The sequence below is a fragment of the Phacochoerus africanus genome, chromosome 4 (genome assembly GCF_016906955.1).
Source record: "Phacochoerus africanus isolate WHEZ1 chromosome 4, ROS_Pafr_v1, whole genome shotgun sequence".
Taxonomy (NCBI): Eukaryota; Metazoa; Chordata; class Mammalia; order Artiodactyla; family Suidae; genus Phacochoerus; species Phacochoerus africanus.
Genome location: NC_062547.1, coordinates 104,719,169 through 104,742,690, shown reverse-complemented (window position 1 = coordinate 104,742,690; position 23,522 = coordinate 104,719,169). Strand labels below are relative to the sequence as shown.

At 37.2% G+C, this 23,522-nt stretch overlaps 1 long non-coding RNA gene across 1 annotated transcript in view; it reads right to left on the bottom strand.

The window, feature by feature from the left end:
- LOC125126196 (uncharacterized) overlaps nucleotides 1-23,522 on the bottom strand; it is a 411,782-nt gene that overhangs the window by 122,084 nt on the left and 266,176 nt on the right. Inside the window, exon 2 of the long non-coding RNA XR_007134552.1 lies at nucleotides 15,836-16,038. This is a non-coding gene — a long non-coding RNA (uncharacterized LOC125126196). The remainder of the gene's footprint in view (nucleotides 1-15,835; nucleotides 16,039-23,522) is intronic.

Genomic DNA, 23,522 nt, shown 5'->3' with positions numbered 1-23,522 from the left:
AAGATAATATGGAAGATAAAATATCTTACTTGCAGGGAAATTAAGATATTTATAAAATGATGCCTTTCTCAATAATAACATGCCAGCCATGTGTTATATCCCATGCTGTATATTTTAGTTTTTGCTATAGATGAGAAATTTACGTGAATCATTTTCTTAACTCTAAAGTTCCCAATTGTCTTTAATTTATTCTTACTGATAGCATCACACAGTTAGAGACATTGATTAACCAGTTTCTTACACTATTTTGCCATTTCAAGACCCAAAATATAGTATTGTCTGTTTCCAAACTTTGATGTTGATAACATCTAACATTTGTTGAGTGCATGGTATAAGTCCATTATTCTAAGTTTCTTACTCTTCCCATTTTATAGATGAGGAATCCAAAGAATACAGACATGTGATAATTAACTAAGCTTATTCAGCCAATAAATGATAGAGCCAGGATTCATATGCAGGAATCTGGCTGTAAAGCAACCTAGATTGGAATGCTATCCTGGATATTTCACAAATATTTAGACTTTCCCTTAAAAAAAGTAAAATATGACAAGCCCTTGAAATGTGTAACATTAGAACTTATTTAAATTGTATTAATATCAACTATTACAGGTCTAGAATTAAGACATCATTGCTTAGAGGCTTTTTTTTTTTTTTTTCTGAATCAGCCACAGAATGGACACTCTCAAATTTTGTGAACTTGTTACATGGTATCCAAAATAGTATACATTCTAAATCCTTGCCTCTGGAGTTGTTACAATCATTTCCAACATCCTAGATTATGTGTTAGGCTGTTAAATGTGAGAAGCTGTGACTTGGTACTTGTATGATGGTGATATAATTGGTAAATAAAGTTGGTGTGGAGGGAAATTAGAAAGCCCAGAAGTGCTGGAGTTAGAGACGATTGCATTGCAGATGAACAAGTCTGGTTCATAAAACTGCTACCAGATTTCAGAATTCAAAAAGGTTAAATGTGATTACTCTTTTAACAGCAGCTATAAAGTCAAATCCAATCTCTGGTACTGCCAGGACTTTGTTCTGGGGCAGGTCAGTATTAAAAACTCTTCATCATCTGACAATGGGTAGAACCCTGTTTCTCTAGCCAAATGATTATTTGGGTAATCAGCCCCATTCATGCAATTCATTGATTTGAAAGATTATATATCAGAATCTTCATTAATCAATCTTATTCATCTTTTTACAAAATTCATTCAATGAAGAAATTGCTTTTAACGTGTAAGTTATTATGTAAGCTTCAGACTTCTAGTGACTAATGCCATGAGGCCGCCATATGTGCTGTATTAGCTTCAGGAGTACCATTCCCCTTTGCCTTTCCCTGTGAAATCCTAGAGGTCTAAACCTCTTCAGCACGTAGCTTGTTAGCTCAAGCAGTATGAGGGAAGCCAGAGAAAGTCTTATTGCTTTGGGTGAGGGGAAGGGATACCATTTGTATCTTGTTTACTTCTTCCCTGTTTCCATATGAAAATCTTGTTTGGATAAAATCAGAGCTCCTAGACAGTTGTCAAGAATTACATATTTCCATTTTCTATCTCAACCTTTGGGATTAATGAGAATTTAAAAACATGGTGTGTAGTGTGGGAGGAAAACCCCTCAAAAACCAAAAAAATAAGAAACAAATGAAAACCAGAAGAGAAAGCAGCCCAAGATGGTGATAGAACCCAGATGAAGATGCACAGAGATAGGAATCACCTCTCCTGTAAATCGAGTTTAGCACCAGCACTAGAGATAGTCAAGAATTTGCTCAACTCTGGGACAAGGTTTTCAGTTTCAGAACTGGGCCTTCCAGGGCAACAAACAGGATGAAATCATGCAGTTATCATACACAGGATTTTTAAGTAAGCTGCCAATAGTTGTTAGGAAACTCACTTCTAGAAATTTATAAGAACACCTTCATTAACCATATTCTGATTTAAAATTGTCTCCACTTTATATTTGACATATTCTTTGAAATTTTCCCAAACAAGCAATACTTAGAAAAATCTCATTGTGCATATTCATTGCTTAAACATTTTATTATCTACCTCCAAATTGAATCAACAAATCTAATTGGATTAATCATCCATTCTACCTTTTTTCCCCTAAGCTTACCTGTCACACTCAAATTCTATTTTGTAATACCCAAAACTTTTACAATGACTTAACTTTCATATGCCAGAGGAAGATGACTGTATTTGCATATATTTAAAACTGAGTCCTTAGACTACTGTCCATGAAATATAGTTGCTGTGCTTTAAATCTCCCACTATAAGTATACAGCAGTAAGAACAACCTTCTCCAAAAGGAATGGAAACTATGATTTTTGAGTTAAAATATAAATTGCTCTCTCAACAAAAATTTGTAGATGCAAACTATTACATTTGGAGTAGATAAGCAATTAGATTCTGCTGTATAGCACAGGGAACTATTTCTAGTCACTTTGATGGAACATGATGGAGGATAATGTGAGAAAAAGAATATATATATATGTAGGTATGTATGTATGAAATGTCTGGGTCACTTTGCTATACAGCAGAAATTGACAGAACATTGTAAACTGACTTTAAAAAATAAAGTAAAAACCTTTAAAAAAAGTAAAAACCATTAAAAAATAAAGTAAATATTCCAATATTTGGTTGAAACTGTAGACAGCCTCATGACCTTAATCCTTTGGAAGGGAAGGGGGAGGGGACAGACAGTCAATGTGACCAAGAAGCATTTGAAAACTTCTGCTCTGAAAATAAGCTGAGGCTAGGGGAGCCTTTCTGTTCAGAAATGAAATTCAGCAGATGGTATGCTGGAGGTAAAAACTTTGAAATAGAAACAAAAGCATGCCACTGGTATTTTCAAAGCCCTGACATCGTGGATGAGGGCATCAGGTATTCGTCCATGTATGAGATAGTGCCAAACCCTGACTTAGAGTAAGGTTAAGAAGACCTAGTATAAGACAGCAAGAACTAATCAAGTGTCCCCAGGAACTTGTGCCACTGTGTAACCTGAGCAATTGTATGAAGTCTCCATGATGTGCTTTAGTATTGTTTCAGATGTTCACTCTGCCCCCGACACACTTTATAGTCATTTCTAGAATGGGTTTTTCTTATTTAACATTCCAGTTAAAATCTGACTTTTTCAGGTAAGCCTCCCTTGAACAACCAATTTCAAGAGGATCCCTGTTATTCTTCCTCATTGTACCTTTTTCTTATATTTCATTGTACTTGATTTGTAATATAATTTTATATATATTTCCTATTAGGCTCCATTAATACAGGTACTACATCTTTTTGCTCATTACAGTGTGCTCCAAGCCTAGTAGAATGCTTGGCACATAGACAACTTTCAATAAGCACTTAATTTATTAAGTAGACAAATGTTAAATGAGCAAATGCATTACCTGAATAACTGGCTAGTGAATTGAGTAAACTGAATAGATATTCAGAGATAGAGTACATTGGGGAAGTCAGAATTTTTAGGAGCCCATTGTTACCTGGAGAGGACAAAAGAGGTGACTTCACATTCAAGGCAGGACCAGCAATGAATAAGAGGAATTTGAAATAAAAAACACAATACCATTTACACTAGCACCTCCCAAAATTAAGTACTTAGGTACAAAGCTAACAAAATATATATAAGATCTATATGAGGAAAACCACAAAACTCTGATGAATGAACTCAGAGAAGAATTAAACAGAGAGTCTTTTATTAATAGATAGGAAGACTCAGTACTGTTAAAAGATCAGTTCTTCCCAATTCGATCTATAGATTCAATACAATTTCAATAAAAATCCCAGCCAGTTATTTTCCAGATATTAACAAACCAAGTCTAAAGTTCATGTAAAGATGCAAAAGATCCAGAATAGCCAATACAATATTGGAGGAAAAGTACAAAGTTGGTGGACTAACAGTAGGTGACTTCAAGACTGACTTACTAAGACAAACTATAGTAATCAAGGCATTGTGGTACCAGAATAAGAATAGACAAATAGATAAATGGAACAGACTAGAGAGTACAGAAATAGACCCATATACATAGAGTCAGCTGATATTTGACACAGGAGCTTAAGCAATACAATAGAGCAAAGAGACTTTTCAACAAACCATGCCAGTGCTGAAACAACTAAACATCCATGGGCAACAAAAATGATTCCAGACACAGATCTCACCACCTTCAGAAAAATTAACTTGAAATGGATTACAGTCCAAAATGTAAAATTCAAAACCATAAAAACTCATAGAATTTAACTTAGGAGAAAACCTAAATGCCTCTGGGCATGCTAATGACTTTTTACATATAAAACCAAAGAATTGGTCAATGAAAGAAATTGATAAGTTGGACTATATTAAACTTTATTAAAATTAAAAACTTCTGCTCTGCAAAAGATGATGTCAAGAGAATGGGAAGACAAACTACAGACTGGGAGAAAATGCTTGTAAATCACACATTTGATAAAGGACTGGTATCCAAAATATTCAAAAAGCTCTTTAAACTCAACTATAAGAAATATGAAAAAACAACATGAAAAAAAAATGGGCCAGAGGTCTTTGTAGACACATCACTAAAGAAGACATACAAAAGGGATATGAAAAGATACTCAATATTAAATGTCATCAGGGAAATGTATATTAAAATAATGAGATGCTACTACACATCTATTCAAATGATCAAAATCTAAACATTGTCAACACTAAATGCTGGCAAAGATGCTGAGCAACAGGAACTCTCTTTCATTGCTGATGGGAATACAAAATGATACAGCCACTTTGGAAAACAGTTTGGTGGTTTCTTATAAGACTAAACATACTCCAGTCATACATTTCAGCAATCACCCCTTGCTATTTGTGCAAAGGAGTTGAAAACTTATGTCCACACAAAACCTGCACCCAGCTGTTTATTACAACTTTATTCATCATTGTTAAAACTTGAAACCACCCAAAATGTCTTTCAGTAGGTGAATGGATAAATAAACTGTGAAACCTTCATACTAAAGGGATATTATTCAAATATTAAAAGAAATGAACTAGCAAATTATGAAAAAACATGAAAGAAACTTAAATGCATAGTACTAAATGAAAGAAGTCAATATGAAAAGACTACATGTTGAAGGATTCCAATTATATGACCTTCTGAAAAGGCAAAACTATGGAGACTACAAAAAAAAAAAAAAATCAGTGGTTTCCAGAGGTTATAGAGGGGAGGGAAGGCAGACTGCAAAAGATTTTTAGGGCTTTGGAAATACTCTGTGTGATATAGTGATGGACATGTCATTATACATGTGTCCAGACCCATAGTATACACAACACCAAAAATGAACTATAACATAAACGACAGATTCCAGGTGATTATAATGTATCAATGTAAGTTCATCAATTACAACAAATGTACCACCTTGGAGGAATGTTGTCAGTGGACAAGGCTATGCATGTGTGGGGGAGGAGGGTTGTGGGAAATCTTTGTATTTCCCCTCAATTTTGTTGCAAACCTAAAACTTCTTTAAAAAGTAAATTCTTAACAAAGATTCAAGGCAGGAATTTTAGCCGGTTGACAGGGAATTGCCTTCCTCAGAACTTAGGTTACAGGGCAGGAGCTAAGAGTACCAAAGATTTTGCCTGACAGACATGCAGCATAGCCCTGGTCAGAAGAGGTTTCCTTGGACTAAAATGCAGATAGAAGACTAGGAGGAAGAGACTGGGGTTACTTAATTCCACTCAGTACCTTGAGCCTGTGCCCGTTTCAATCTGGATTGGGTTAACACATGACGTAGAAAGGAAGGATGTAACGGTAAGGAAGATGGTAAAAGCAACCTCAAATTAACCCACCTCACCCCATTCCAATTTACATAGACGCCAGGGACCAGTGCTGCTCAGACTTTAACAGATTGTTTTAACTCCTACTTTATCTACTACTTTTCTTTTTTTTTTTGCCTTTGGAACTTTAAAGAGGTTCCTCACAAAAGGAAAAGATTTGTGCTTTGCTTTAGACAAAGAAGTCAGGTGAAGAAGTTGGAAAATAATAGTCTCTCACTCAGAAGTTCCTTTCATGACTCAGTGGTTAAAGAACCCAACTAGGATCCATGAGGATGCAGGTTCAATCCCCGGCCTACCTCATTGGGTTAAGGATCCGGTATTGCTGTGGCTTTGGCTGTAGCTGGCAGCTGTAGCTCCAATTTGACCCCTAGCCTGGGAACTTCCATGTGCCACAGGTGCGGGCCTAAAAAGCAAAAAAAAAGTCTCTCACTCAAAAGAGTGAGAGCTGTGGATAGAGAGAATACTGGAGGAAGAATGAATGAACACCAGTGTTAAGCAGGCCACACAGGTAGGCTCTGCATAAAATAAGAAAGGTAATGGGGACCTCAACTATAACCAGGAGAAAACATATTCAACCCAACCCTGAGATTTAAGCTTGTAAGCGATTTATTCACTGCAATATATTATTTCTTTAAAAATAATTCTAGTTGTGTTGCTGTGGCTCTGACGTAGGCTGGTGGCTACAGCTCCTATTAGACCCCTAGCCTGGGAACCTCCATGTGCCACGGCAGTGGCCCAAGAAATGGCAAAAAAGACAAAAAATAATAATAATAATTCTAGTTGATTAAATGCTGGTTGGGAAAGATAAGTGCCAACAAGAATATTCTATGAAGCTATAACATTTTCATTTGATTGAACATTTTATATATATATATATATATATATATATTCATTCAGTCTGTGTTGCTCAGAATTCAGTTAAATAAAAAACAACTTCCTGATAGCTATATTAAACTCAGTGATCCTGTTCCCTTTGCCTCAATGATTTATTCTCAGCTCATTTTGGATAGTTTAAAAGAATCATGTGTTTGATAACACAGTTTGAGAGTTTGACCATGGAAGAAAGGTTTCACATTTTTTTCAACACTATTTTGGCTTTTTTTTTCTTTTTTATTACTCAAATTAATTTATCACATCTGTAGTTGTATAATGATCATAACAGTCTGATTTCACAGGATTTCCATCCCGCAGCTTTTTTAAAAATAAAACTAACTAACCTTCCTTTCAAGTCCATGCAGAACTCCTCATTTTATCATAGGCAACATGGAGAAGGCCATCACCTCCTGTGGCTTTTTCTTTTTTTTGGTTGTTGGGGGGTGGATCTTTTAATATCCTTTGTAATATAATAGTAATCTAGTGAGTAAATGGGTTTTCCTGAGTTCTCTAAGTGGTTCTAGCAAATTAACTGAACTCAAGGAAGTTGTGGGAACCTCTGATTTATAGCCAGTCAGAAGTATAGGTAAACCTGTACAGGCTTGGGACTGGCATTTGAAGTGGACAGTGGTCTTGAGGGCTTTACCTTGGTATCTAATGCCATTTCCAGGTATCTGAGAATTGCTTGTTGGTGAGGAGAATTGAATGTGCACCACACGCACTACACACACCCCCCCCCCCACACACACACACGGCTGCACGCAAGTGCATACATAGGAATTGGGTCCAGGAGCCTAACTTAGTGTGCTTCTTGGGAAGTCAGATATTTGATTTACCAGGCTTGCCATAACAAAGTACCACAAACTGGGGGGCTTAAACAATAGAAATTCATATTCTTTAAAAAAAAAATTTGTCTTTTTAAGGCCATACCTGTAGCATAGAAGGAAGTTCCCAGGCTAGATGTCGATTTGGAGCTGTAGCTGCCAGCCTATGCCACAGCCACAGCTACACCAGATCCTCAACCCACTGAGTGAGGCCAGGTATCGAACCTACATCCTCATGGATACTAGTTGGATTTGTCACCACTGAGTCACAGCAGGAACTCCTGATATTCATTTTCTTACATTTAAAAAAAAAAGAAAGAAAGAAACAATAGGCCTAAAATGGAACCATTTGCCCTCAGGACAGCAAACTAAGACTTAATTGCAGTTTCAGTCTCTCCCAGGAAGTTCCGACAAGTTTTTGTCTTAGGTCTTATCCACTCACTTGCTGATGAACAGCCATCTGGTCCTTATTCATAAGCTGACTGCCCTACTATCACTGCATTTTCTTCTTTTCTGGAAGATATGGAGGTTACACTATATTCTACTCTGCTAGTACTAAATTCTACTTTCCCTGCTCTTTCAAGTTGCAGATGGTATGGTCACTTGATCCTCAACTTTAAAAATACCTTTTAATCTTCTTGGAAAGGATCAGAAATGGTTGTAAAATATTATATGGGTCACCTGTATACCTTTTCACTTGGGAAGAGAGGGTTCCTGCTATACTAATGCTACAGTGAAAAAGACATATTAAGATGATTCACTTAAGGTAACCCCACTAAGCCTTTGGCTCTCAGCAATATAGGATACTGGGGAACTGTTATTTTTTCTATTATTTAGAGCCAGCCTATGACATGCTTCTGAGTCATAGATAATTGTTGTTCCCTGAATGCAAGCAATATCACCCTGACACAGTAGCTTGCTATTTTAAACTTCCAAATAAAGTTTTAAAATGATTAGTTAATATACCATTTTTGAATGATGAAATTTTTTTTTTTTTGTCTTTTTGCTATTTCTTGGGCCGCTCCTGCGGCATATGGAGGTTCCCATGCTAGGGGTTGAATCGGAGCTGTAGCCACCGGCCTACGCCAGAGCCACAGCAACGCAGGATCCGAGCCGCGTCTGCAACCTACCCCACAGCTCACGGCAACGCCGGATCGTTAACCCACTAAGCAAGGGCAGGGACCGAACCCGCAACCTCATGGTTCCTAGTCGGATTCATTAACCACTGCGCCACGACGGGAACTCCTGAATAATGAACTTTATTGACAATGTCATTTCAAAAAGAATAAATGAAAACCTACCTGCCTTTTTATGAAAATCATCTAAAGAAATCATTTATTTCTAGAAAATTAGAATTAAAAATACTAAACAGGTTGTTAGAAGGATTCAAAGCAGAAGGAAAAGACTCTAGGTGGGGTTTTCAAATTTAGTCCTCACTTCACCAGATGGGCTCTGCTTCTTGACTGATTGTTGAGTGACGGGCATCCTTTAGGCTATGCCGTAATGGAGATGGGAAGAAACAGGACAAGAGGCAAGACCAGAGCCTTTATATAAATAGTATGTGTCACATTCGGTTAAATTGGTACATAAGCATTATTTCAGCAGACATTTTGAGAAAATATTCTCTTCTATTTACATAATCCCTATAATTTGATCATATTAAAACAGAATCTTAGAATCCTGGCGCTACCAAAAAAAATTCAATAATTAGTCCAAATTCCTTTTTTTTTTTTGCTTTTTAGGGCTGCACCTGCAGCATATGGAGGTTCCCAAGTTAGGGGTCTAATCAGAGCTACAGGTGCTGGCCTAGGCCATAGCCACAGCCACTAGAGATCCAAGCTGAGTCTGCAACCTACACCACAACTCACGGCAATGCTGGATCCTTAATCCACTGAGCTAGGCCAGGGATCAAACTCGCAACCTCATGATTCCTAGTCAGATTCGTTTCTGCTGTGCCATGACGGGAACGCCAAATTCCATATTTTTAAAATTCATAGACTAGACTTTCTTTCTTTCTTATTTATTTTAGGGCTGCACCCATAGCATATGGAAGTTCCCAGGCTAGGGGTTGAATCAGAGCTACAGCTGCCAGCCTACACCATGGCCACAGCAATGCAGGATAGGAGCCACGTCTGCCACTTACACCACAGCTCATGGCAACGCCAAATCCCTAACTCACTGAGCCAGGACAGGGATTGAACCTGCATCCTCATGGGTACTAGTTAGGTTCATTTCCGCTGTGCCATAATGAGAACTCCAAAGACTAGACATTTAAATTGTGTGACTACCTCAAGTCCCTTAGCCAGTTTAGAGCTCTTGAAACAGGTTTCCAACACTCACCCCAGTGTTCTTTTGTGTTTAAATTAATATAATTTCAGCTCTTCCTTTAGCAAAAAGAAAACAGTTATTCTGCAAAATACTCCCAAGTCATCATGATGTTCCCTTTTATGAAAAGTTTGGGAGGATTGGGAGAGCGTGGAAGTGCTGTCAACATTAGTATAAGGAAAAAGTGCCAAAAATGAAATGAAAGGATCAGATAGCAAGAGTCACTCTGATGCTTGGCCAAGGAGCATAGTTTCTAGAGAAGGAATCTGTCTATGTTTAGTGACACAGGTTCACTGAACACCTTCTCATTCAGTACATGGAATTACCTGAGAGAGTGGTGCAAGTAAAAAGAGAGTATTTATGATTCACAGTCACTTCATTGAGTAAAATTGAGTTTAATCTATATATGTTATTGCCTGATATATTGATGTAAGCAGCCATACGTTGTTGGATTTTGTTGTTGGTAATGAGCCGGTAAAATACTTTCAGGCTCACTGAGTATTAAAAGTAAAAATCAGGAGTTCCCGTCGTGGCGCAGTGGTTAACGAATCCGGCTGGGAACCATGAGGTTGCAGGTTCGGTCCCTGTGCTTGCTCGGTGGGTTGGCGATCCGGCGTTGCCGTGGGCTGTGGTGTGGGTTGCAGACGCGGCTCGGATCCCGAGTTGCTGTGGCTCTGGCGTGGGCCGGCGGCTGCAGCTCCGGTTGGACCCCTGGCCTGGGAACCTCCATGTGCCGTGGGAGCGGCCCAAGAAATAGCAAAAAGACAAAAAAAAAAAAAGTAAAAATCACACAACTAAGTACTACCACAGTTGGTATCATTTTGTGGTTCTAATTTTCTTTTATCCAAAGATATTTTTCCTATAAGTATGTAGTATATTTTTTTTATCTTGACTCTGCCATTTAGAAGTTTACAAAAGAGTGCTGGCTGATCTCTTCAAATTCTTAGTCCAGCTGCGGTCGAGTATACATAAGAAACTGATAACTCGAAATGATTGTTTGATCAGTATAAACAAACTACCTACTCTCGTGCCTCAGATGCCGTCTATAGTCTAGTAAGAAAAGGATGTGAGTGATATAAACCATAATCTTGAGGTCAGAAATTGCTTTCTAAAAGAGACAAATCCTTTTGGACCCTGAAGTGACAGTTTGTGCAAAATTTCATTTGTTGAAAATATAGTCTAAGAGAAACACTGCATCTAACAAGGAAAAAGATGCATTATTCTGGCTACCATCTAATACTTTTTTAGATCAATTTTGAGAAAGGTTTTCTTTGTAAATGATAGCCCTGAAGTGTACTGTATGTAAGAAAAGAACATAATGTAGTTTATCTAGTTGAAATGTTTAAGATGGTAAAGTGATCTAGTGGAAGAAATTGTAAGGAAATGTCTAATAAGATCATGGATTTCAATGGTTAATTTCTTTTATAGCCTGCTCTCTTTCCCTTCTCAGTCCTTCCCTCCCTCCTCTTTATTTCTTTCTCTCTGCATCTATTTCTTTCTTTCTTTTCCTCCCTCTCTTCCTTTCTTTTTTTCTCTATTTTAGTGGTACTAATTTGTATGGTAACTTGTGCCTAGATGCCACTATGTGTTTATCCCAACTCTTAGAACTTTACAGTGCCAAATAGTGTAACTTAATGAAAGGAAACTGAAAAAAAGAAATCAATGAGAAGATTCAAGAATGCCGAGATGAGACGCAGATTGTGACAGAAGACTGTATTACACGTGTATGGCATAAACAACAGTGAAGGTGAGGAGAAAGACTCTAATCTAAGTAACTTTGTAAACGTGTGTTTTGAGTGGAAACTGCAAGACTAAATACAAAAAGAAATAAACACTGTACTCAATGTAATAAGGATTTTTTTTCTCAAGTAGGTACATGTTAATAATTCTGAAACTATTATACACACATGCTGGGATTGAACAAGTAAGTAAAAAAATGATGGTGATGGGAGTTTCTCACAGTTGGACTAGGAATTTATGGATAAGTAAGGGAGTAAGGTTGGGATGAACCATGTGATATGGGCTTAAAATCAGAGAGAGCAGTAGGAATTCATGTTTAGCTTAATATAGATACAAATAGATTAATAAAGAAATAATTATAGATAGATATGTATGTATAGCTTAGCATATATCCATGTATTCTTGGCTTTGTCTTCTGAGAGGGTCTTGAAGCAGTGACATTCCAGTAGTGCTGCACTTACCCTGATCTCGACCTTAGTTCCTGACACCATTCTCTAATAAAAGAAACAACGGCTCTCACTGAAGAAATGCCTGATTCTAGAGCTACAGGAGGGATTAAACAAGATGAGACTGAAATATCTTATTGTTTGAGAAAGCAAGGAAGAGCTCGAAACAAAATGCAGGAGGTTGAAAGGGACATAAGAGGGAACTCATAAGAGCTCATGATGGTGAAAGATGAAACAATCTGAACAACAATATAGATAACATTTGATTGGATTGTAACCCAAAATATAAAATCAACATCAATGAGTCCTTACAAATATAAACAAATGATTGAAGGAATAAATAAACGGAAGCAAAGATGCGAATCTCCTACAATGCAGAACTTTGAATATTCATAGGAGTCTAGGCAACCCTTCATCTTTTGAGTGTAGGCTATGCTTAGTAACTTGCTTTAAAGAGTGGAGTATGGTGTTCCCATCGTGACTCAGTGGTTAAAGAATCCGACTAGTAACCATGAGGATGCAGGTTTGATCCCTGGTCTTGCTCAGTGGGTTAAGGATCTGGCATTGCTGTGAGCTGTGGTGTAGGTCACCAGTGTGGCTTGGATCTGGCATTGCTGTGGCTGTGGAGTAGAGAGGCATCTAGCTACAGCTGTGATTCAACCCCGAGCCTGGGAAACTCCATATGCTGCAAGTACAGACCTAAAGACAAAATAAAAATAAGATAAAATAAAATAAAGAGTGTAGTATGAAAAGGCAGAGTATTAACTTTACAATGAAGAAATCTGACAGATACTACATCAGCTTGGTATTCAAGGTTAACATCTGTTGATGGTTTGTATCCTTACTGTGATGTGATGAAAATGGCATTTCACTTTTTGGCCTTTCTTTCAAAAACCCAGCAGTATAGTCAGAAAAAATATCAGACAAACCAAAAACTGAGGAACATTCTACAAAATATGTGACCAGTGTGCTCAACACTAGCAAAGGCATCAAAAACAAAGTCTGAGAAACTGTCACAGAGATTAAAGAGACAGGAAGACTAAAACACCATGTGATATCCTTGGTGGAATCATGGAACAGAAAAAAAGGGTATTAGAGGAAAACTATTGAAATTTAAACAAAGTGTGGAACTTGGCTAATAGTAATGTGCCAGTATTTCTTATGTATATCGAATATGCGATATTGAGTTTAACACTAGGGAAAATTGAGGCAGAGTATACAGGAACACTGGGTCCTATCTTTGGAAATTTATAGAACTATAAAACTATTTCTAAATTAAAAACATTTTTATAAAAATTAAGTGGGTATGAGTTTCACTCTTCTGTTTGTAATCATTCCTAAAAGCAGAGAAAATGTGAAGGGGCACCAATAAATAAAGGAAAAAGATAATCCTATCTTAGGACAGAAATATGGAGAGAACTAGATAGAACACCTTTTATAATAGATTGTTTTTAATTTTGCTACAGTTCTATATCAGATAAGGGTTTGATGCTAGACAAGTTAAATGATGTCTATAATTTATCTAGAAAGTTATGGTAGGGAAAAGAGAAAATTTTAAAGACAGATGTGTTCTTTCATTCCCACCATATCAGGTCCTTAGAATCTAAGCAACCTGCCTTGCTTAGCCCATTGGTATCACTGCTTTTATTCAATGTAAAGACAATATTTTCATTGAAGGTATTTCTTTTTCACCCAAAGGATGGAGGAAATTATTAGATTACCAAACTTTATGTAGAGTTACAAGTTTTATTTCCAGGAAATAAGATAAAATTTCTCAAGGACATGAAAATATGAAGAGTTTTTCTTTTTAGAGATAGCTAACTTTTCTTAGAGGAATTATAACTTCACTGATAGCAGAAAATAACTTTTATGAGTTTCAGATTCCCTAGGAATTTCCCAGGTAATATTGAGTCTTTTGAGAGGGAAGGGAAAATGAAATAATATGCCACTGCCCTAGAAAAATCCCCATTGATTTTACTTTCCTGAAATAACAGGGTAACGCTTGTCATTATTGTGCTACAAAACATTAATTGTTTACTGCAAATTCCTGGCAGTGAATTTCTAATATATCTTTTGGGATTTGTAAGACCTCAAGTAAAATTGAAGTCAATCTTCAGCAAAATGCAAATCTTTGGAGGAGCAGTGACTCATGTCATTCTCTCCTTGGGAATTATAGGAACAGATGTTCTCAAAACCACCCACAATGGTTGTCTCAGCTCAACATGGAGTGGGGAACTGAGGCAGCTTTCCAGATAATGCTGACTACAAAGCAGTTTTGGCCTCCATTATCTCGACGTCACATGGGGCCTCCAAATTTTTAAATGCTCCTCTTGAAAAGTAAAATACTAACTTATAGAAAATTTTTCTAGAAAAAAAAAAAACAGGGACATAAACAAATGCATAGGCATAGACATGGGTCAGATAGTTTAATATACTTGAAACAGCACGGAGTTAATTAAAAACTCTGTTTTTAAAGCTTCTTTATTAAAGTCAGGCAGCTGCATTAGAAATTCATTAGGAGGAGTGAAAAAAAATCAAAAAGGACAAATGGTGGGGAATTCATAGAAATTGAGATTGAAAAGTTCCATATAATTAGGCTCCTGTTTCCTGGAATATCCTTGGTGTACAGTATTTGTGCCAGTGTCATTATTAACTGTCCCAATTCCACTCCCTTAACCCTCAAATATTTTATGGCTTGAATTAAATGACCATCCATTTTGACCACACCAAACCCAGTACCAGTTCATATTTTTCTCTTAATGTAAAGTTCTGAAGCGCAACAAAGCAAAGTAAATCTAGAGAACTAAAGTATGTGACCATGTATAATAGGGTATCATTATTCAAAAGCCTACATTCCTTATCTAGCATTTTTATTCAGTTTTTACAAAGGTGTAACTGTTGAGATTTCTGGGTTTTAATAAAAAGTAGTCTAACTGGGTAACTCATTGAGAACTAAGACAAGGAATAGGCAGCTAGGAAATCAAAGTATCACCTATGTTACCGATAAAGGTAAGTGGTAAGATGTTGCTTAGTGTGAAAAGCAAATGAATGTCCTAATACCAGCCCCAGGACTGGACAGCTTTGATAGTCACAGAAATGATGGACAAGATATTTGATGTGCCGATCTTGATGGCATTACAGAGAATTCCTGCCGCCTGTGGGAAAGTTGGCGAGGTGAAGGATGGAGGGGAGGAGGGGAATGGCTGGGGAGGAGAAGAGAAGAGAAGAAGAAAGGAATTGTTTTCACAGCCATAGCACCTTGTTTTGGTTCAGGTTAGTTCTCTGTACCTAGAGGGACTAGCCCGGGTAAGACTAAGAGCAGGGACATCAGAAGAAAGTATCAGTCCTCTGAGAGCTCCTCAGTCCTAGGAAAGAGGAGAGTCTGAGCCTACTGGGCTTGGCTCTTTCTTTTCAACTGAACCAGTCTCCACCATGTCTCAAATGGGTGGAGTGGCTCCAGGCTTGTCCTAACAATGGAGGTCCATGGAAGGAAGCATCAGGACCAGGGGAGAAGGTTTTCTCCAAAAAACCCCTCAGTTATTAAAGAGAGAAGACAGAACATAAAATGTTTTAGTGGTTTATGTCTCATGGTATCAGTGTAAAGCAATATTTTAGTTAAGAAATGATAAGTTTTCTGAAAAAGTCGATGACTTTCTTAGCATTGCTGTAGAATTGGGCAGAGAAACTGTCTTCTGAATTGCAGATTTAGTCTGCCTTTCTAACATCTATTAATACCTCAAATTTTTTCACACTGAAACTATAGCCTCTTCAGGGGTCTACTTCTCCATTTTGATGCAATGATCATGACAATGCATAATTTGAGCTGCTTACCTGTGGTTAGTTGTCTTGTGCATGAGCTGTTTTCTGTTTGCAGTTGATGAGTAGTACTGGACCTGAAGATGTTTTATTTTGCAGATTGGTTGTTCACATTGCTTGTGATGTCACTTCACACTGTTGGAACCAATTGAATATATGACATAAATCATGTTTTCAGGGTGTTCATTCTCGGTCCAAATTACAGGCTTCTTATTTATCTGTGGGGAAAATGAAAACAGGGCGTGCTGATGTATTTCAGCTGTACACACTGATTCATTTCTGGGTAAGAAGATGACCTGTTTCCCCTTAGTGGACTGAGGCCTGAACCATCAGTAGCACATTTAGATTAAGTGAACTTTTCCCCAGCAGCTGCCCCTGTGATTATTAGAGGGGATTTTGATCAGTGTGGTGAGAGGGTGATTGTATTTCCTCCTCATCTGCTCAGTCTTCCTTTTGGCTTTTGAGCTACGCAGGGGACTGATACCTTTTCTAACTCAGCCCTTTGGGACACTGCTAGTTTTGGATGGAATTGGGGCTCCAGGAGTGAGATGATTAGGAATTTCAGGATAAACTGTCTTCTCAAGGGCAAAGCCATGTATAGGGCCTTTATCAAAGCAGCTCAATAAAAAGCAAAGTCATTGCTTTAAATTAATCATTTTCCACTTGAGCTTAAAATTCCAATTTTGTGCAGTTTTGTTTCTAATGCCGCCTCACACCCCCAAAACATGAAGCTTTTAAATTTTACATGTTTGATGTCACATGGGTCATTTTTCCTGTTTTTTTTTTTAATTTGTTGTTGATTGTTCATGTTTTTTGTTTATTAATTGACTAACTAATAAACTGATAAAACAAATGATTGGAATTTCCTGCTGGGGTCCCAGACTATTTATACAGTTATCTAGCAACTCAGATGCAACACTTTCTGAATTATATGGAATAACTTTACTAATGTACTGGGTTGAATCATGCGGTTTGTTCCAGCAGACATGAGAGGTAGGGAAAGATGATAATAAGAGCAGAGCAACATGTCCTTGCTCTTTCCCCACAACTCTTGGGAACATCTGGTCTCACAAATCTTCAGTGCCTTGCTCTATGTGACAGACGTAGCCTGTGCCCCATTCATCTCAAGCATGGTCCATTGAAAACTGCTGTTGTGTAATAACATGGGCAGATGCTTTGAAAGCATATGGTTTTCAAAGTATTCAAAAGGAACAGCATCGTCAAGCAGGGTGAAAATGGGGCACAGCATGGTCTACCTTATGGCCATTGCCATGAGTCTGGCTCAGGTCAGAAACAGCTGAAGGATCAGTGCCACAGACTGGGTGGTCTTAGCTTAATTTCTTACAGATTACCAAAGTGGAATAAATGTGGACAACCACAGAGTGAATTATGTTTGAGCTTCCAAAATGTGTTTCCTGAGAGTCCATGGCCTAAGACCACTCTACGGTGCAAATATTAAGAAATTCTTGGTTAAGAACTTTAGCAACTGAAATACTATAAAATTCAAAATGGGCTTTACCCTTTAAAAAATTTAGAATAAACTGGGATTTGTTCAGGGTGACTTTGATAGAATTACTGTCTTTGCTTGAGATTTTATGGTCAAAAGAGGATGGATATTAGACTCAGTCAGATACAAGTTTGAATTACACTTTGGGTAAGCAATTTAACCAACTCTAACCTTGGGGAAAGTGATTTAAGCTCAATAACCTCAACACCATCATATAAAAAAATTGGGATAAAATTGTTCACCCTCAAGGAATGTGAGGATTAAGTTAGTGAAGAAAAATAAGTGGATGAAATTTTATTATATATTCTGAGTTCATTAAAAAAAAAAAAAAACTCTGAAAAGATCAAATTGCTTCATTATTTGGGAGAGCCTTTAGGGAAAGAAGGAATTACAGCAATGTTAGGAATTACTCCAATGGTGATATCAGGTAGTGTTGGGTACGAGCCCTGCTGAAGTTAATTTAGTTTAGGTCTTGAAATGTAGTGGAATGCAGTTTAGCAAGCAGGGTTTTTTTTTTTGTTTTTGTCTTTTTTTGCCATTTCTTGGGCACGCCCGCGGCATATGGAGGTTCCCAGGCTAGGGGTTGAATTGGAGCTGTAGCCACCAGCCTATGCCACAGCCACAGCAACGCCAGATCCGAGCTGCGTCTGCGAGCTACACTACAGCTCATGGCAATGCCGGATCCTTAACCCACTGAGCAAGGCCAGGGATTGAACCTGCAACCTCATGGTTTCTAGTCGGATTCATTAACCACTGAGCCACAACAGGAACTCCAGCAAGCAGTTTTAACACGGTGTTTTTGCTATGTCACATTTGCACCTCACTGACTTTTGCTATTCAACAAATTGTTTCTTGGTTTGTGAGAGGCTGTTTCACCATTTATCAACCCTCCCTCATGTTAGGGAATATTTTGCATGAATTATGGTAGCATATCCTTGAGAATGTGAGATTTTCAGAAAGGACCATTGAAAAAGTTCTTAGATTGGTTATGATGTAGACCTTATTCTAATGATGGAGGAAAATTGCTGTTTTTTTCCATAGTGTTTTCAATTTTCAGGGCCCAATTCAATTTTTGCATTTTTTATGAAATCTTTTCTGACTTCTCCTCTCTTTGATATCTCTTGCCTACATTCTTATAGCATTTAACGTCAACAGTCACAATTTAGGTCTCAATCATGTACTGCCTTGAATAACTTTCTTTACTTTTCCAATGTGATTATCTTTTCCCCATCCAGATATTTCATGCTTTGTTGTTCTGCTATTACTATTTGTTAAAACTGCTAATGTAGCACTGTTACATAAAATGTAATCTGTACATATTTATTGACTGATAGGTTGATGTTTTACTGTTCTAGTGTGATTTAACCTGGTACCAAAAAGAGTAGATGGGATACTTCTCATATTGCTATTTCTCTGTTTCTCTCCTTCCCAGGTACAAGGAAGCACACACTGCCCAGTCCTCTTAAAGAGCCTGTGATTAATTCTGGCTTCTAAGCTGTGAGTAGAAGTGACCTGTCAGTCTCAGATTGCTGCAGTGAAAGCCCCTGCATAACTGAGGAGACCATGCTGGAAATGAAGACACAAGAAGGAGCAGCACAGATCACTAGGTCATTGACCTGACATTCGCTGGGTATATTCTGTGAGCATGGGATACATTTTGTCATTTAAGCCACTGGCATTTTGAGCTTAATTTGTCTGTATAGCATCATTTAGCCTCTCCTGACTAGTTGGGGTGGAGGCATGATGCACTGCCTAGACCCCCACTTCTGGAAAGTTTACTCACTTCTTATGTAACTGGTTACTGGCTGAATACCTCTCTGGGAGCAGGTAGTTTCCTGTCCCAAGTCTCATTTTCTCTCCAGAGCACCTTATATTCAATGACTGGTAAATAAGGCAGTATAAAGACCAAACCCTGTCACCTCAATGGGGGTGGGGGCAGCTTTGAAGATGGAGCATCAGAATTCCCTATAGCCACTGCATTTAAATTCAGCCTCTGCCTCTTGTTTCTCTCACTCACTCCTTTATAGATGTTTCCAAGGGCACGTCCCATCAAACTTTTGCATATGTGTTTCTGCCTCAGGATATGTTTCCCCCGGAACTGAAACTAAGATACAATTTAGCATTGCTTCAGATTCTAATAATAACTAAAAACTTATAAAGTGAAGGTAAAAGGGCCGCTGTTTGAGTCCTGGGGGAATTTTCTGTACACCTATCTTAAAAAACATAGACAGATTAAGATTCACGAACTGAGTTTCTACTTGTAGTTACTCTGCCAGTACTCTGTAGTTACTTGCTGTGATTTAGTTTCTTCATTTGTCAAATAGGGGTAGTAATTTATGCTCTAATTAGAGCAAAGAGCTATTGCGCAGACAAAACATGAAAGTGTATAAAATATTATAATGCTTTCTAAATAAACTGTGATCTCTTTGGATTTAATCTCACTTTACCTGTGCCCAGACTGCCCTTGTAATGTCATAATTGACTTATCTTTCTCAGAATTCCCAGCAGATTGGAGCTCTCTCAGGACAGGAGGCATTTCAATACTTTGCAGTATTCACCTTAACATCTAACATAACACCTCACATCAAGTGGGAGCCCAGTGCATATTTATTGAATATTCCGCTTGGGGTCTACACATGCAGGGATATATATAGGAACTGCTTTTTCAGAAAAATTTTTTATTCATGGTTGCGAGGAAAAGTGAGTCAGAAGGGACATTATAAAGACCCAGCGTCATCTCCTATTTTCGCTTTAATTTGGAGAGGGCAGATTAAACTCCCTCATGGAGATATGTCAATATTGTATTTCAATGAAACATGCTTAGGAAGGTAGAAAAAGTGAATCAATTTTAACCCCAAAAGATACAAAGGTAATTTTTCTTTAGAAGTGAAATACAAAAAACGAAATAAATGGAGAGATAATAATAATTTTAAAACCCCAGAAATCTTCAGGCCCAGGTAGCCAGTGGAGGAATTTATGCATGAAGGACACCACTAGAAAGTAATCTCATTTAAAGCAACATTATCACTTAACCAATCATAACATTTGTAGGCATTTATTTTAGAGAGAAGTTTCAGGCTACGGAATCTTTTGAAGCAGTTAATACCCTACTGTTTTGTTTGCAAAATAGAATTATACCCTTGTATTTGTTGTTTTGTTTTGCCATAGTCTGGCTACATCTGCTGGAGGAGGTGGAGAGTGGTCACCATAATCCTGAGTGTGTCATTAATAACTAGCATCATGTAAGCAGCCCAAAGCAGTGAAAAGAAGATCGCATGTCTCCTCCAAAGGAAGAGGGATCACCATGATCCTGACTGCCAGATTTATTTTGATAAATTTTCACAAGAGATAAGAAATACAATGCCATTACAATATATGGTTGAAGAACTCCCCTCCTGAGATACTTTTCAACCAAATCTTCTGTATGCTTTGCAGCTAACAAATTATAATCAAAACCTCTTTGCAATTGATTTTATTTTACCTTACACATGCCATTTAAGTAGCTTGGCATGTCATGCAATCAGAAAAGTGACTATTGTAGTTATGAGATCTCCTCAGAGTTAGTCCTTAATTTAAGCCAAGAATGGCATAGTGGGATTTTTTTTGGTATATATGGTCTAGAGTTCATGCAAAGATTCAGTGATGCATATATTTTGTTAACAGTTGCTAGGCATAGTTATGGAATGCTGGGAATTAGACAGTAGAAACAGTCAAATATGTGGGTAAATAATTTGGAATTTAAAACAGCTAATTTTAACTAATTGTTTTAGTCTGCAATGTTCAGAATTCCATTTCAATTTAGTGGCAATGCTCTGAATTCCATTTCAAGGTAAAGATCACTAGTCATATTGCCTCATTATAAAAATTTCACATAGCCATTATCTATTTCTCCCTGCTGAGTATATACTACCCATTATATTACATGAGCCTCATTTGCAACTTTTTAATAAATTACAACATACACTATGCTGAAATGCATTTTGGATTACTTTCATTTTGGTGGGATCTTGGAGCTTGGACATTAAAAACTCAATGTCAATCAAATTAAGCTGTAGGTCCCTGTGTATTATCAATGGCAACTCTATCCTTACACTTGTTCAGGCCAAAAACCTTGGTGCCATCTTCGCTCTCTTACAATCATCCTTCACATTGGATCTGTCAGCAGTGCCTTCAAAATTTATCTGGGACAATTCAACCACTTCTCACGACCTCCATCCCAGTACCATTACCTGCTCATGAGTCATTACTCTATCTACTAACCCATATTCCTGCTTCCATCTCTTGCCTCTTTAATCTGTTCTCAACTGAGCAGCAAAAGTGAACCTGTGAAGACATGAGCCAGATCACAACTTTCCTCCATTCAGAAATCTCCAGTGGTTTATCTCATTTTTTATAAAAACACACATTTTTTTCTCCGACCTCTGAAATCTTACCTGATCTAACAATGTGTCCTTACTTCCTGTGTTCTAGTCACTCTGGCTTCCTTGCTCTTCCTCAAATATGGTGAGATCTACCCTGGCCAGCCTAACTAAAATTTTGATTTCTCCCAAATATATACACATAGACACATGCATGTATTCTCTTTTTCTGCTTTATGTTTTTCTCTCTAGCTCTTATTATTATTTAGCATATATTAAATTAAACAAATTTTCTTATTTCTTTTCTGCCTCCTTTCCTCCCATAGAATCCAGACTCTTCAAGGCAGAAATTTTGGCCTGTTTTGTTCACAGATGCATTGCCTATGATAGAAGAGTGCCTGGAGCATAACACATGCTCTGCAAATATTTGTAGAATGAATGATCCTATATTGATTCCAACCAATGGTTTCCTAGCTGCTCACAACAAGTAAAGGACCAGTTTTACTCACTATATTGTTTTCACTCTTAGGGCTAGTCATGCATCCATTAACTTTGACAAGCTAATGAATAAGAAAACTTTGTGGGAGAAGAAGCTGCATCTTTCAATACGCAGAGAAAATGGAAGTTTATGACCTTCTAAACAGTCAACCAAAGATTTGTGGATGTGCCGAGCTGTGATTAAACTAACTGGGGGATTCTTGGAGAGTTTAACTTAGATTTGAATAAAACAAAATCATTATTGCTCTTGATTCTACTTTTATGGTATGGAATATTGAGCAAACTAATTTGGATTTATTTACAGAGTAAGACAAATATGAAACAGTTCTTGAAGAAATAGCATACATTATATTTTTACTTCTGAACATGGTGTTAACTTGTGAACCATTCCTCCCTGAAAAACCAAGAAATAAGCAATTTCATAGTTGTATTATAGGCATCACTAATTCCGGTGTAAAAGATGGTAAAATGGGTTAAGCCTATGGCAGTTAGGGAGATTTTTTTGACAATTATAGTTAGAATTACAGCATCTCATGTTTGTAAAATATCACAAATTTGCCTTTTTGATAACATGGTTTTGTGATACTAAAATCTCTTCTGCGAAATTGCTTCTGATGGTCATCCAGCATATCCACACATCCAACAATGGGAATTTTACTATATTTTGAGGCAGTTTATTTTATCTTTGGACAATTTTGTTAAAAATCTCACTTATACTGATTGAATTTGTCTCCTTGAAGTTTCCTTAGAAGATATTCAATAATTTATTTATTTATTTTTTTGGCTGCAACCATGGCATACAGAAATTCCTGGGCCAGGCTTCAAACCTGATCCACAGCAGTGACAACACCAGAACCTTAACCACTAGGCCATCAGGGCACTAGAAGATACTCAGTAATTATTGGTAAATGAATGAATGCATGATTAGACTGGGTAAAATTAATCTGTGAAGAAGGTGACTGCCACAAGAATCAGGTAGGTTGACAAGAAGACTTGATAACTTACGGCCTGGAAGTGCTTACAAAGGTCAAAAATCTACTGAAAGTAGATATAAGAACAAAATCACAATGCCTCGGAATTATTTCATGTAAAAACAAATAGACTTTTCCCTTCTACTTCAAGGGGAATCTGATTACAATTTAGTTTAGTAACATATTTATATTAACATCTGTTACAAAGTAAAGATAATATAAAGTATTTTTAAGTAGACAATATAAGTTTTAACACTGTTCACAAATGTTTCCACTCCATGTACTTTAACTTATAAAATCATGTTGCTTAATATGGCAATTTTTAACTTATTGAAAAGTGTATTTACATCATAACAGTTATTCTCCAC